The 14,365-nt window shown below is 39.0% G+C and overlaps 1 pseudogene; it reads right to left on the reverse strand.

Annotated features, from left to right (window-relative positions):
* Nucleotides 1-11,757: 11,757 nt before the first annotated feature.
* LOC122123330 overlaps nt 11,758-14,365 on the reverse strand; it is a 50,198-nt pseudogene continuing 47,590 nt past the window's right edge.

The following is a 14,365-nucleotide window of genomic DNA, read 5'->3' on the forward strand; positions in this document are numbered from 1 at the left end:
CTGGTGCTGGGAAAACTGGGCAGCCACATGCAGAAAACTAAAAGTGGACCCCAGCCTATCACCATGCACCAACATCAACTCAAAATGGATTAAAGACCTTAACATTAAACCTGAATCTCTGAAACTACTGCAGGACAGAGTAGGAGAGACACTTGAACTAATAGGCACAGGAAGGAACTTCCTGAACAGAGTCCCAGGGTCACAACAAGTTGGAGAGAGACTCGACAAATGGGACTACCTTAAAATAAAAAGCTTCTGCACAGCTAAATCTATCGCAACTAAGCTAGAAAGACAACCAACTAATTGGGAAAAAATATTTACCAGCAATATATCAGACAAGGGGTTAACATCCTGTATATACAGGGAACTCAAGAAACTAATCCCTCCCAAACCTAACCAACCAATTACTAAATGGGCAAGGGAACTAAAGAGGGACTTCTCAAATGAAGAAATAAAAATGGCAAAGAAACACATGAGGAAATGTTCATCATCCCTGGTGGTGAAGGAAATGCAAATAAAGACAACCCTGAGATACCACCTTACCCCAGTCAGAATGTCCCACATCCACAAATCAGCCAACGACAAATGCTGGAGGGGATGTGGAGAAAGAGGAACCCTATTACACTGCTGGTGGGAATGTACACTTATACAACCACTTTGGAAAGCAGTCTGGAGGGTCCTTAGAAAGCTAAAGATTGACCTCCCTTACGACCCAGTCATACCACTTCTAGGCATCTACCCTGAACAACAGGAACCAATATACAAGGACACGTGCACCTCCATGTTTATTGCAGCACTGTTCGCAATAGCTAGGATATGGAAACAACCTAGGTGCCCCACCACAGATGAATGGATCCAAAAATTGTGGTATCTATACACAATGGAATATTATGCAGCCATTAGAAATGACAAAATAATGGCATTTGCAGGGAAATGGATGGAGCTAGAAGGAATCATGTTGAGCGAGGTAAGCCAAGAACGAAGAGACAAACGGTACATGGTCTCCCTCATAAGTGGATGCTAAATCCAAAAGGTTAGGTGATACGACAAAACTAACAGGACTTAAGAAACAAAGAACTCCCGCTCATCTGGTTGAACCACTACTAAATATCCTCATGCTGCTGATCACAAATATGGTACATAACATGTGAACACTGTTATATATTACAGACTGTGGTAGACAATTTGCTCCAGGGAAGTTAGAATGAACTTGTGACTTTGAAATTATGTAATCATTTAATCACAATCAAAAAAAAAAAAAAAAAAAAAAGAACCTCGGGGAAGGGAGGGAGGGAGGGGATGGTAGGGGGAAAACAATGGAGGGGGTAACAATGTTCAAGAGGAAGTGTACTCATAACCTCACTCATGTAACTGTAACCCTCTGTATAGTAGCTTTACAATAAAAAAAAAAAAAAAAAAAAAAAAAAAAAAAAAAAAAAACACTGGAGTGCTTCCAAGACTATCTGTGAAGTGTAGTTTAAACTTTTCAAGCCTATATTTCTGATGCATTTATTTATACTTTTATCCTTTTTTTGTTTGTTGTTCGGTCATGGCACTTGTACTCTGAGCCTGGGAACCATCATTGAGCTCAAGTGCTCTACTATGTGAGCCACAACACACTTCCGGATTATTAGTGGTCACTGGAGATAAGTGTATCACACATGTTGCTGGCCAGTCTGACTTTGAACTGGGATCCTCAGTTTCAGCCTATTGAAAAGTGAGGATCACAGACATGAGGCTCCAGCACCCAGCACACACATTTCTTGTGTTTTTTGTCCCAACCCTGGGGCTTGAACTCAGTGCATGGACACTGTCACTGAACTTCTTTTGCTCAAGAATAGCACCCTACTACTGAGCCACATTTCCACATTCTGCTTTTTCTCTGTATGTGGTACTGAGGACTTGAACCCAGGGCTTCCTGCATGCTAGGTAAGCATACTACCACTGCTGGGGCCAGCCACAACTCCAGCAGTGCTCCAGAAGAACAAGGGGATGATAATGGAAGAGACAGAGACAAGACCAATGATGAATTTCTCTTTATTCCAGCAATGACCTTAGCTATAGACATTTTCTCTATGTGCACAATGCTTGCATCACATTTTTCTAGGACCCAATGTGCCAGCAAGTGCAGATCATATGCATCCTTCCTCATTCTAGTTCAACCTTTGTCCACCAAATTTCTACAGGTAAGCCTGCAAGGCCAGAAGTAATAGGGAAACTCCCTCCTATGAATAGGGCCAGTGGTTGTGGAGATTTTGCTCACACCTTGCCAGCTCTTGGCACCTCTGGGTCTCCAATGTCTCTCCTTTATCATTTTGTAAATTGAGCAAGTGTCTATCAGCCTGAACCTTGAAAAAGCAGCAGATCATATATCTCAGGAAGAATGGAAGAAAAAGGCATACGAAAAGAAGAAAGAGCAAAATGCCTAAGATATAGCAAAAGGTGTGTTATTGTCCAGGTTGAATCCCTGCAGGTAATGGAGAAGTGATGCAGCTAATTTGGGGGTGTGCTACCTATAGGGTGCAGTGACCACTATCAGATATCTGACCCTGAAGCTGCATAATGTCTAAGCTTAAATTATCAACGGACCATATTCCTCAAATATGTCACTGGATAGTGGTCCAAGTCATATTTCCATCATATTTAAGAAGAACAACATAGATGTACTGACCATTAGCATGACACATCATTTTTAACCACATCATTAGCAGGTCCACCTGATTATCAACATACATCACTGCTGTTTCCAAATCATAAAACATATCACAATCTTTTTATCTACTCCACCTGCATCCCAGGGCACCAGAAATTTATCTAGCTAAAGAATTAACATGTAGTGCTGTATATATGGTTTGCATAAGGTTCACAGCAGAAGGAGTAGAACTAGCAAGAAGAGTTGGGGTACAATAAGGTTGGCAACCAATATTCCCAAAAATTGGCAGCAATGGCTAAGAGCCCTCTAAAGCTCAATAGCAAACAGAGACCCAAACTTAATCTACCATCATTGTTCTATCAGCTAAACAGGCAACATAAGTTAAGGTAATTGAATAGTAATCTCAGAGGATTTATAAGGTTTGTGAAACTACAATTGTTCCTGCAAGAGGCATGAAACAACAGCCCATCCTTGAAAATAATACGCAGCTCAACTACCAGCCTGTACAGATACATAACACAAGCTTGCACTGTAAGTGATCAAGGAATCATGAAACAAAACAGGTCTCTGAAGCAGAGGTATGGAATCAAGACAGGCATTCATGCAAATTGGCCTCAAGGCAGCATCCAGTCTACAATGTCAGGGTGAGCTTGTCCACACAGGCTGACAAACATGAGGTCCAGTAAGTTACCACTGATCACGTCACTCCTCTGAGACCAGTCCTGCAGTGAATATTGGGAGGCTCCTAACACCAGAACAGCGGACAAGAAGTGAAGTCCACAGGCCCTCCATGGTGGTGGATCATTATCAACAAAGGAATCTCTAGGAATACTGGAACCCAAGTGGGAAGCACCACATATCCTGACAAATGAATTCTACAAGTGCTATGCATAAGCTCACATTTTTCCATTCATTCACCTTTTCTTCCAGAGGAAGTCAGAGCCATAATCTATCCCTGAATACCTTTCCATACTTGTACCTTCTACCTCAGGATCTACAACACTAAATAATTGAGATCAATGCAAGGAGAGGACATAATATTTGTATAACAAATAGTGAGACAAGTCTTTGAGCAATGAACAATTCAAAAATAATGTAGGAAGTAAACTCTATTTATACTAGTACAATAAACATAATACTTAGAAATGAGTGTTTGAAAAATGTAACCTTGAACAATGAAAACTATGTGACACAGCTAGTTTAGGAAGCAGCCATTTTTACCTGATCCTTATCTCCTTGCCTTTCAGGAATTTACATTTAACTTTTACAGAAAGAAAGAATTATTTTTGCTTCATATTTTATAGGTGCTCCAATGTTGCCATCTATACATCCAAATGTGCCTCATTATCTCCATTTTCATGAGGAATAACTCAGGTTCACTAAAAGAGGCATGGAGAACCTATGCACTGGAGGACTGAATATCAGGCATGAATATTTCCTACACAATCCTTCCCAGTCATGATGTGGGGAAAGGATCATCAACAATCACAACAAATCATTCAGAGACAGCTTAGGATGTCTGATATGAGGGAGAGAGGCAAAAGGTTTATTCCACAGTGTAATGGATATAGTCTGGGAAGACAAGTCTGAGGACCCCTAGATATGTAGCCTACAGTTGCTTCCAGAAACTTCTAGGGTCAGAGAAGAGGTAGAAAATCAAAAGAAAATGGGGTATGCAAAACAGAAAAGAAAAAACAGACTGGTTTGGAGCAAGTGATCAAGCTTCACATGAATATAGACCTACCCTAATCTATACCTCCACCCACATTCAACCTAATCTCCCTAGACAAGCATTTTTTGAAGTCTTGGGAAGGAGTACCATTTTCTAAGAAACCCTGGGAGGAAACTTTTCACTAGTTCCCTGAAGCAATTAATAAAAGAAAGGCAAGTAGAGCATAGCAAATGCTCACAGACCGTGCCCATGCTCTGAGTTCAAGCCACAGGACCAACAACAAAACCAGGGAAAAATACTTTTTAAGGAAAGGAAAACTTCAGACACAAATAACCAAAAACTCCTTGAAATTTCATAGATGGAATTTGGGAGTTTCTTTGGAAAGTAATGAGGAGAGTTTGACAAATCAATTTAATTCAAAGATTATAAAGTATGTCTACCTTAAAATCCTGCTATCTTATTTCAGTATATATATATATATATATATATATATATATATATATATATATATATATATATATATATATATATATATTAGAGCAGGGGGAAATGATCCCAGAATCAATCGGTTAAATGGCTGTAAATACCTGATTGTGTGACTTGAACCCTGGGCCTGAGCACTATCCCTGATCCCTTCAGATCAAGGTGAGCTCTACACCAATTGAGCAACAAGGCCACTTCCATTTTTCTGGTGGTTTAATGGAGAGAAAGCTCATGAACTTTCCTGCTCGAGCTGGCTTTGGACCAGCATCCTTAGATCTCAGCCTCTTGAGTCCCTAGGATTACAGGCATGAGCTTGTACAAATACGTTTTTAATGTGAGAAGGGAGATATTCAAAATTTTAAGGCAAAAGGGACCTAATTTATATGTACCATATCACACATTTTTAACAATAATAAAAACAAAACCATGGGGTCTCATAACTTTAATTACATTAATAGAACTAAGAATTAAAAGTCCAAAATATCTAATGCTCCTAATACATTTCTTTCTTTTGGTTGATCTCACAAAGTTTCAGGAGGTAAACTGATTTTTCAAGGAGAAACTCACCTTAGTTCCCGTAGATGGGAGAGAGAGTTCCCCATGCATCCATGCACATTTAGGACCAAGTGTCTGGAGCCAGTGAAAACCCTGTAGCAGGCCCACTTCCTCTAGGTGAATGCATCGCATTATTGGAATTGTAGTTTCTATCAGGACACAGATCATTTGAAAGTGTGTTTGAGGGAAAGGGGAGAAAAGAGGCCAATGCCTCCTTGCTCACTGTTGGTGTTTTTAGTTTGCAAATTCGGGTTTCTTTCTTTTTGCCTTGCTGCTGGACTTGCTCTTAAGTACAGTTTTGCATTCCATGGTCAGAGCCAAGAGGTAGAAGCCCAGCTTGTCTTCTTGGGAGGTGTAACTTGAAGCCATCTGAGGATCCTAGGGAGAGTCTTTCCCCAGTCTGGGTTTAATGATACCTTATGGGCTCATAGGTTTGTGCTGCCATTAGCACTTGTTCCTCCAGGTACCAGAAACTGGCTGACAAACCTCTGGTCCTCTAGACAAGGAGAGTCAGGAGTTGTGCACTTATACTCCTGAACCTAGAGATTCTGGTACATACCCATGTGACTTTATAAACTTGCTTTTTGTGAATTGAAGCCAATGAATCTTAAACATTCCTTGAAAATGTCTTATATAAACATATTCATCCTCTTTTGACCCTCTGCACTTCCTATGGCTTTTGAAACTTTCAAAATGTTGCTCCCACAGATATACTTTACATGTCTGTTCTGACACATTACAATTTTTCCACTGATATAATTAGCTTATTCTCCATCGCTTAAAATAAGAGAGACTTTTGGGGCAAGTGATTCAGTAGTAGAGTGCTTGCCTGCATGAATAAGTCCCAGGTTTGATTCCTCAGAACCACATAAGTAAAAAAAGCTTGCAGTGCACTGTGGCTCAACTTGTAGAGTGCTAACTTTGAGTTTAGGAGCTGAGGAACAGTTCCCAGACTCAGAGTTCAGGCCCCATGTCCGACCAAAAAAAAAAAAAGAGAGACTTCCTGTGTATGTGTTCCTAATCAATTGATAAAATAGAATTTGAATACAATACAATGCCCTAGATATGTGTGTGCTTGTCCTGATTCTTGAACTCAAGGTCTGGAAAATGACCATGAAATTATTTGGTTCAATGATAATGTTGTACCACGTAAGCCACATCTCGACATCCAGCTACTTTGGCTACTTTATTGGAGATAAGTGTCTCAGACATCGGTTTACCCATTGATTTATTTTGTGATCCTTGTAGGGATCCTTCATGTGTATCCCAGGGGACCACAAGCAGGCACAGGACAAAGATTATTATAGAGTTTACTAGAAGGACTATATTTCCCAGGAGACAGAGCACATGCATCTGTCTTTCTTCAGGTAGGAGAGGAGCTGGGGAGCAGGAAGTTAGGTAGGTGCATGCTCAGGTAGGTGTGGGTAGAGAGAGGGGTGGTCAGTAGTATGGAGGAAAAATCTAGGTCTGGGAGGAGCTCAGGTCTGGGTGGAGCTGAGGAGCAAAAGAGGGGATAATACTAACTTTCCTCAGATCTCAGCCTGCTAAGTAGCTAAGATTACAGCCATTAGACATGAGAGCCCAGTTACAATGTCCTCTTTGAAATTCAGATTATATCCTAAAAAATAATATGAAATAGAAAACTTGAAAATTTTAAGGCAAGATATTCAGTCACTAATATGGATATGGACAGTTCAAATCCCAGAATAAACAGAAAATACTCAACCTTGAAAGTTGTAACACTCCTCATCTTAAATATTGTGAATGTGAACACTTAGCCTATAATAAATTCTCTTTAAGTTTCTCAAAGTAAGAAAACATTCTTGTGAATTAGAAAAACCCAGTACTAATGTGCAAACACTGCTTTTAAAGGATTCATATCATCTTTCCTATCAAAAACACCTTACTGAAGTAAACAGAATTGATTTTCTCTTTTTGTGAATGTCACTGCAAAGTTCATGCATTTTATATTAACAATTACCATTGTGGGTAAGTATAAGAAAAACCAGAATGCTGGATCAAAGAATTTCCTGTGTAATCAACCAACAAGTATAAGCAAAAGCACATACCTATATAAATTCTTTTACATTTTATGGATCTACATTTTGGAGTGTATTTTCTGTTAATATTGTTTAGTAATACATAAGACTTCACTCTTCTGTGGATTTGCCTTTAGTGGAGACTTTAATGCTCTACTTGATTCAGGAATGTTTCTTCTCCCATAAGAAGGCTTTATGCTTTACCAGTCCAAGTATCATGTTCTGACCAGAAACTTCTAGGATAAAATCACACAGGTTCTTTTCTGACTCTCTCATTTGGCTTCTCTCCAAGCCATGGTTCTAGAATCTTTACTCACTGTCAACAGCAAGAAAGAATGAAAGGATCTCTGATGAGATTCTTTTATTTCTCACTCTGTTTGACATTCCATGTTATGAACCTAACTATGTCCAAGATTGAAAAACAGAAAAAAAACAGATTCAGCTTTAGGAACATGTTCCTAAAAAAGCTAAAGATGGCTTGTAGATTTAACAGATAATCAAATCTTGCCTTCTAAGTTAAGTGCAGATTTGCTTTAGTTTGCTTCTCATTTTTTAATTTGACCACAATGTTGCCTCACTATCTAAATTCAGCTTCCTGAGTAGCTAGGATTCCACACATGAGGGAGTTTAATTGCTCATTTTTAATTACTGGTCTTAAATTAAAAGAAGGAAAGAGTATTTTACCCATTCAGTGAGTATTAAGTCCCTTAAATTCTGAGTTCAAACAAAGTGTTGGCCAAATGATAATAACAAAAATAATACAAAACATTAATGTTATCATTAGGTATACTTTAAATGAATGTGGTATGTTGGTTCATAATTTGAGCTATATAACAGGCCTAGGTAGGACTCCAGTCTGTGAACCATCCCTTCTCAGAAAGCATAGTTTGTAAACATGAGAGAATGAGCGATTTCCAAATTGATGGTTTGTGTGTGTGTGTGTGTGTGTGTGTGGTACAAGTAGGAAGGCCAAAGGCACACACAGGTGCCTCCCAATCCCCCTATTTATTTTTACTAGGCCTCTGTAGATAAGTAGAAGTGTTGGGCTGGGAAGTTGGTTCAATGTTAGAGCACTTGCCTTTCATGCATGAGGTCCAGGGATCAATTCGCCAGCACCACAAAAACAAAAAGAAAAAAAAAGCTGGAAGTGGCCCTGTGGCTCAAGTGGTAGAGTGCTAGCCTTGAGCTGAAGAGCTGAGGGACAGCACCCATACCCAGAGTTCAGGCCACAAGACTGGACCTCCCCACCCCACCCCCTCAAAAAAAAAAGCAGAAGGGTAAATAGTGTGAGGGAAGAGGTTAAGGGAGCAACTAGCTAAATCTTACAATGTGAAGTCCACTGTCCTTAACTTGTAAATGGAATCATAGGCAAGATTTAAGGATTCTTTTTTTATTGTGAAAATACTGTAAAGAGGAGTTTTATTTTTGAACAATTGAAATACTGAAATTGTTGAAGCCACAAGCCTCCTGTTCCCAGAGGGAGATTTCTTCAGGACAGCCCACAGGGCTCATGCTTTGATTCCTAGCTTTTATGGAGGCCAAGATGAGAGAATCTCCATTGAAGCCAGCTCCTGCTGGCTTCAACTCAGTTCCTGAGTTCAACACCTGATATTGGAAGAAAAAAAATTCCTTCATGAAAGTGTGAAAGTAGAGCTCTTCATGTAACCAAACAGCTCTGGACATATGTAGAATGATTGGCTTATATAGGATCTGGAGTCTTGGTCTTGGTTTACTAATTAAGCACTTTCTGATGTAACAGACATTTTTTCTAAATGCTTCCAAGATATCTTTAATTGCATAACTATACAATGGCATCTATCTTGGCTCCAGAAATTCTAATGTTAGGTCAACTTTTGTGTTTCTGTAAAAGAAGACAGTATATTTGTTGGAAGCCACATTATGGAAGATGGAATACTGGAGTCTATTACACAGCTAACAGTCTGCAAGCAGCCTGTTGTAACAAAGACTTGCAGTCCACAAATACACTTAGACAGCTTGGAAACAGAACAGAAAGGAAAAAAAAGAATAATAACTACACCAAGAAACCAATCAGCACCAAGAGAGTGATGAATTGGGACACTAGGATGACCAGAGACAAGCCAGGAGACAGGACACAGGACATGATCACAGAGACATGTGGCATGGCATCTAGTGCCACTGCTGCTCCAACCTAAATAGGGCCTAAGCAGGAGGCAGGGCTACAGGAAATTCCCAGTTCCACAAACTGAACTAACAGATTGAGTAACATATCAGACAAATGTCCATGCCTGCTTCCAGGGATACAGCCACACCCATCATTTGGGAGGCAAGTGATGGATGGGGCATTTCCTTCACCCTGCATGAAGACAAGATGTCAGACCCCACTGTCCACCATGTGGCCAATAGGGCACCAGCCACACCTGACCTCCTTACTTAATATTACTGAATATTAAATCAATTTATAAAATCCTCTTTATCGTTCTGTAAACAATTCAAGAATTTGCTTTTTGTAAAAGCCATTTTTCTTGAGCCATACCTCTGAAAGAATAATTCTCCCATTCACCAAAAATTAAACATTCTTCTTTTGAATAGTTTATTTCTTACTTCTTCCTCATTCTTTCCCTTCCTCTTTCCCTTTCTCACTTCTCTCCTTCCTTCTTTCCTTCCTCTCAGGGCCCAGAAGTGATGCGGTAGCTCAAGTGGCAGATAGTATTTATTTCAATTTTTGTGAGATTAATATCTTTGTGTGCTTGATTATTTCCACTAATGTCATATCTACATTGGCCATCTATGAGATAACACAGTTGCGACACACCATTCACACTGGTGTTTTATTATAGCTCACTCAGCAAAACAACTAAATGGGCTAAGAGTGAATCAATCACCAGTGATTGTTCATCACCAGTGATTAATTAAATAAAACAGCAAGCACTGAAGATATTTTGAGGTTTTCCCCCAAGGCAAAATGCTGAGACTCTTGTCTTTATAAATCCACCATATTTTTATAATATATATTTTATTGTAAAGATACTGTACAAATTGGTTATACAATTATATGAATTAGGTCATGAATACATTTCCTATCGAGCATTGTTACCCCTCCGAGAAAAAATTTACTACTATGTATGTACTGCAATAAGGACTAATATCTTCCAGTAGATCTTCCATTCAATCACTGAATAAGCTAGTCATTTGTACAGTAATGCTGGATCACACAAATAGAGGGGGACTTAAGGGAGCAATAGAAAAAAAGTTGTTCTCATGTTCTTGCCTCCAATCAGAACAGTCTTCACTCAACTATTGTTCCCCTAACCATGTTGGGGATGATCTGAATCCAGTCCCAAAGGGACAGACCTCATATTTCTTAGAAGAGATTATCAAATTACCCTAACATACCATTCCTTATTATAAAAGATGCAAGTTAATAACTTCAATCTCTGAATTACTTGTTATAACTGGTCATTTCCACATGTTGGGATAATATTGAATGACACCATCCCCACTCAACACGATGAAAATGTGAGAAATGTTGGCTCAAAGAGAGCTGAAGAGTGAAGAATGGTTTTCCATCACACCTAGCTTATCTCTGCGATGAAGGATTTCTCTGTATAATTTACACAGGTTTTCTGACAAAGATTTTCCTACAATGGGTTTCTTTCCTGGGTGAATGTTCTAATACTTGCTGAGGGTTGTCTTCTGGTTGAAAGACTTCCTCTCATGTTTATATTTACAGAGATTCTGTCATGTGTCCAGGTCTCTAATACCTGTTCAGATTTGACTCCTGGCAAAATGTTTTCTATACTCATAATTTCTTACCTGTCTATGCTCTCACATATGCTGAGGACTCAGTTCTGATTGAAAGTCATTTCACGTATGATCTATGCACTACTTTCTTTTCTCCTATGTGAGTCAGTTCTCTGATGAACATGAGGTATTCCTTTCGGATCAAAGGATTTCCACATTTGTAATATTTTTAAGATTACTCTGCTGTGTGTCCTATGAACTTGGATCCATGAATACTTGGTAAAGGACTTTCCACAATTGTTACATTTGTATTTTCTCACCTGTGTCTGTTCTCTGATGCAAACTGAGTTAGGACTGTTTCTTGAAAACCTTTCCATTAATTTTTGCTACATAGGATTTCTCTCCTCTTTGAGTGTGAGGTTGTGTGTTTGTGTGTGTGTGTGTCTGTGTGTTTTGTGTGTTCTATGATGAACCCTGAGTTGTATCTTGTAGTTAGAGGACTCCACATGTGCTATATCATAAGGTCTCTATCCTGTATAGGTTCTGTATTGCAATTTTAATTTTCTTACAGATCAAAGACTTTCCCATTTGGTACAATCCTAAGTTATTTCATTTGTGTGAATCAACTTATGTGTGTTAAGCTATGACCTCCAGGTCTTTCCACACTGGTTGCATTCATAAGGTTTCTCTCCTTGTGTTCTGTGATGGATGTTATGGTGTGCCTTCCAGGTGAAAGAATTTCCATGCCTGCTATATACATAACATTTCTCTCTGGTGGGGTTTTTTCTGATGGACAGAAAGGTGTATGTTTTGGGTGAAAGACTTTCCACATAGCTTACATTCATAAAATTTCTCTCTTGTGTGTGCTGCCTGATGGACAGTAACTTGGAGCTCTTGGCTGAAATATTTTCCACACATATGACATTCATAAGGTTTCGTTCCTGTGTTTGTTTTCTGATGGACAGTAAGGTTTGATTTCTTGGTGAAAGACTTTCCACACATGTTACATTCATAATGTTTCTCTCCTGTATGTGTTCTCTAATGGACAGTAATGTGTACCTTCTGGGTGAAAGACTTTCCATACACGTTACATGATAAGGTTTCTTTCCTGTGTGTGTTCTCTGTTGGACAGTAAGGTTTGACTTCTTGGTGAAAGACTTTCCACACATGTTACATTCATAAGGTTTCTCTCGTGTGTGTTCTCTGGTGGACAGTAAAGTGTAGCTTCTGGATGAAAGACTTTCCACACACGTTATATTCATAAGGTTTCTTTCCTGTGTGTGTTCTCTGGTGGACAGTAAGGTTTGACTTCCAGGTAAAAGACCTTTCACACATGTTACATTCATAAGGTTTCTTTCCTGTGTGTGTTCTCTGGTGGACAGTAAGGTGTGCCTTCTGGGTGAAAGACTTTCCACACACGTTACATTCATAAGGTTTCTTTCCAGTGTGTGTTCTCTGGTGGACAGTAAGGTGTGCCTTCTGGGTGAAAGACTTTCCACACACGTTACATTCATAAGGTTTCTTTCCTGTGTGTGTTCTCTGGTGGACAGTAAGGTTTGACTTCTTGGTGGAAGAATTTCCACACACGTTACATTCATAAGGTTTCTTTCCAGTGTGTGTTCTCTGGTGGACAGTAAGGTGTGCCTTCTGGGTGAAAGACTTTCCACACACGTTACATTCATAAGGTTTCTTTCCTGTGTGTGTTCTCTGGTGGACAGTAAGGTTTGGCTTCTTGGTGAAAGAATTTCCACACATGTTACATTCATAAGGTTTCTTTCCAGTGTGTGTTCTCTGGTGGACAATAAGGTGTGACTTCTGGGTGAAAGACTTTCCACACAGGTTACATTCATAAGGTTTCTTTCCTGTGTGTGTTCTCTGGTGGACAGTAAGGCTTGATTTCCAGGCAAAAGACATTTTACACATGTTACATTCAAAAGGTTTCTCGCATGTGTGTCTTTTCTGGTGGACAGTAAGCTCTGACTTCTGGATGAAAGACTTTCCACACATGTTACATTCATAAGGTTTCTTTCCTGTGTGTATTCTCTGATGGACAGTGAGAGTTGACTTCTGGGTGAAAGACTTAACACACATGATACATTCAAAAGGTTTTTCTTTTGTGTGTGTTCTCTGGTGGACAGTAAGCTTTGATTTCTGGGTGAAAGTCTTACCACAGATGTTACATTCAAAACGTTTCTCTCTAGTATGTGTTCTCTGGTGGATAGTAAGGCATGCCTTTTTGGCGAAAGACTTTCCACACATGTTACATTCATAAGTTTTCTCTTCTGTTTGTGTTCTCTCATGGATAGTGAGGTTTGACTTCCAGGTGAAAGACTTTCCACAAATGTTACATTCATAAGGATTCTTTCTTGTGTGCGTTCTCTGGTGGAGAGTTAGGTTTGACTTCAAGGTAAAAGACATTTCACACATGTTACATTCAAAAAGATTCTCATTTTGGTGTCTTCTCTCATGGACAGTAAGATATGCCTTACTGGTGAAAATCTTTCCACACATTTTACTTTCATATGGTTTCTTTCCTGTGTATGTTCTCTGAGGGACAATAGGGTGTGTCTTCTCGGTGAAAGACCTTTTATATTGTTTATATTCTTCAACTATAGAAGACAAATGAGGACTATATACAGCACACATCTTACCAGGTTCACTGAAAACACTCATGTTCTGATTCCCAGTGACCTTTTCTGTCCTCATTCCTAAGGAGTTCACATTATTCTTAATCAGTTCTGACTTCTGTTTTGAGCTCAAATTAAAACTTTTTATAAGTCTCACTTTTTCCTCCCCTGGGTTACTATTCATGACTGCTACTTCAGAGAGATATTTATTGTGACTTTCCTGACAGGTGCTAATCACATCCTCCATTTGTGGGACATCTAAAATGCATAACAGAAAAATAGACAAAAACATAAATGAAGTCCATAAATTCCTTACTGTAAAGGTATTTTCTCACATTTTAAGTGTTACAAGATTTTCAAATATCAAAGCATTGTTTTCTGCAGAATATAAACTTTTCTCTGCAACATACTAACTATGAATGTAGTACTGACATTTTACAATGGAAAATAATGTTTTTCTGTATTTCAGATTTTTCTATTTTTTTCTAGGAAATATTTACTCAAATTGTTCATCTACATACTCTTAATGCTTCCATTCTGAATGTCACTCTATGCCCAGCACAACTCATAAGCTATTGTCCTGATGAGAGAATAGCAGCACTACCATTCTCCT

Source organism: Dipodomys spectabilis, unplaced genomic scaffold (genome assembly GCF_019054845.1).
Source record: "Dipodomys spectabilis isolate Male_0828 unplaced genomic scaffold, ASM1905484v1 ptg000227l, whole genome shotgun sequence".
Taxonomy (NCBI): Eukaryota; Metazoa; Chordata; class Mammalia; order Rodentia; family Heteromyidae; genus Dipodomys; species Dipodomys spectabilis.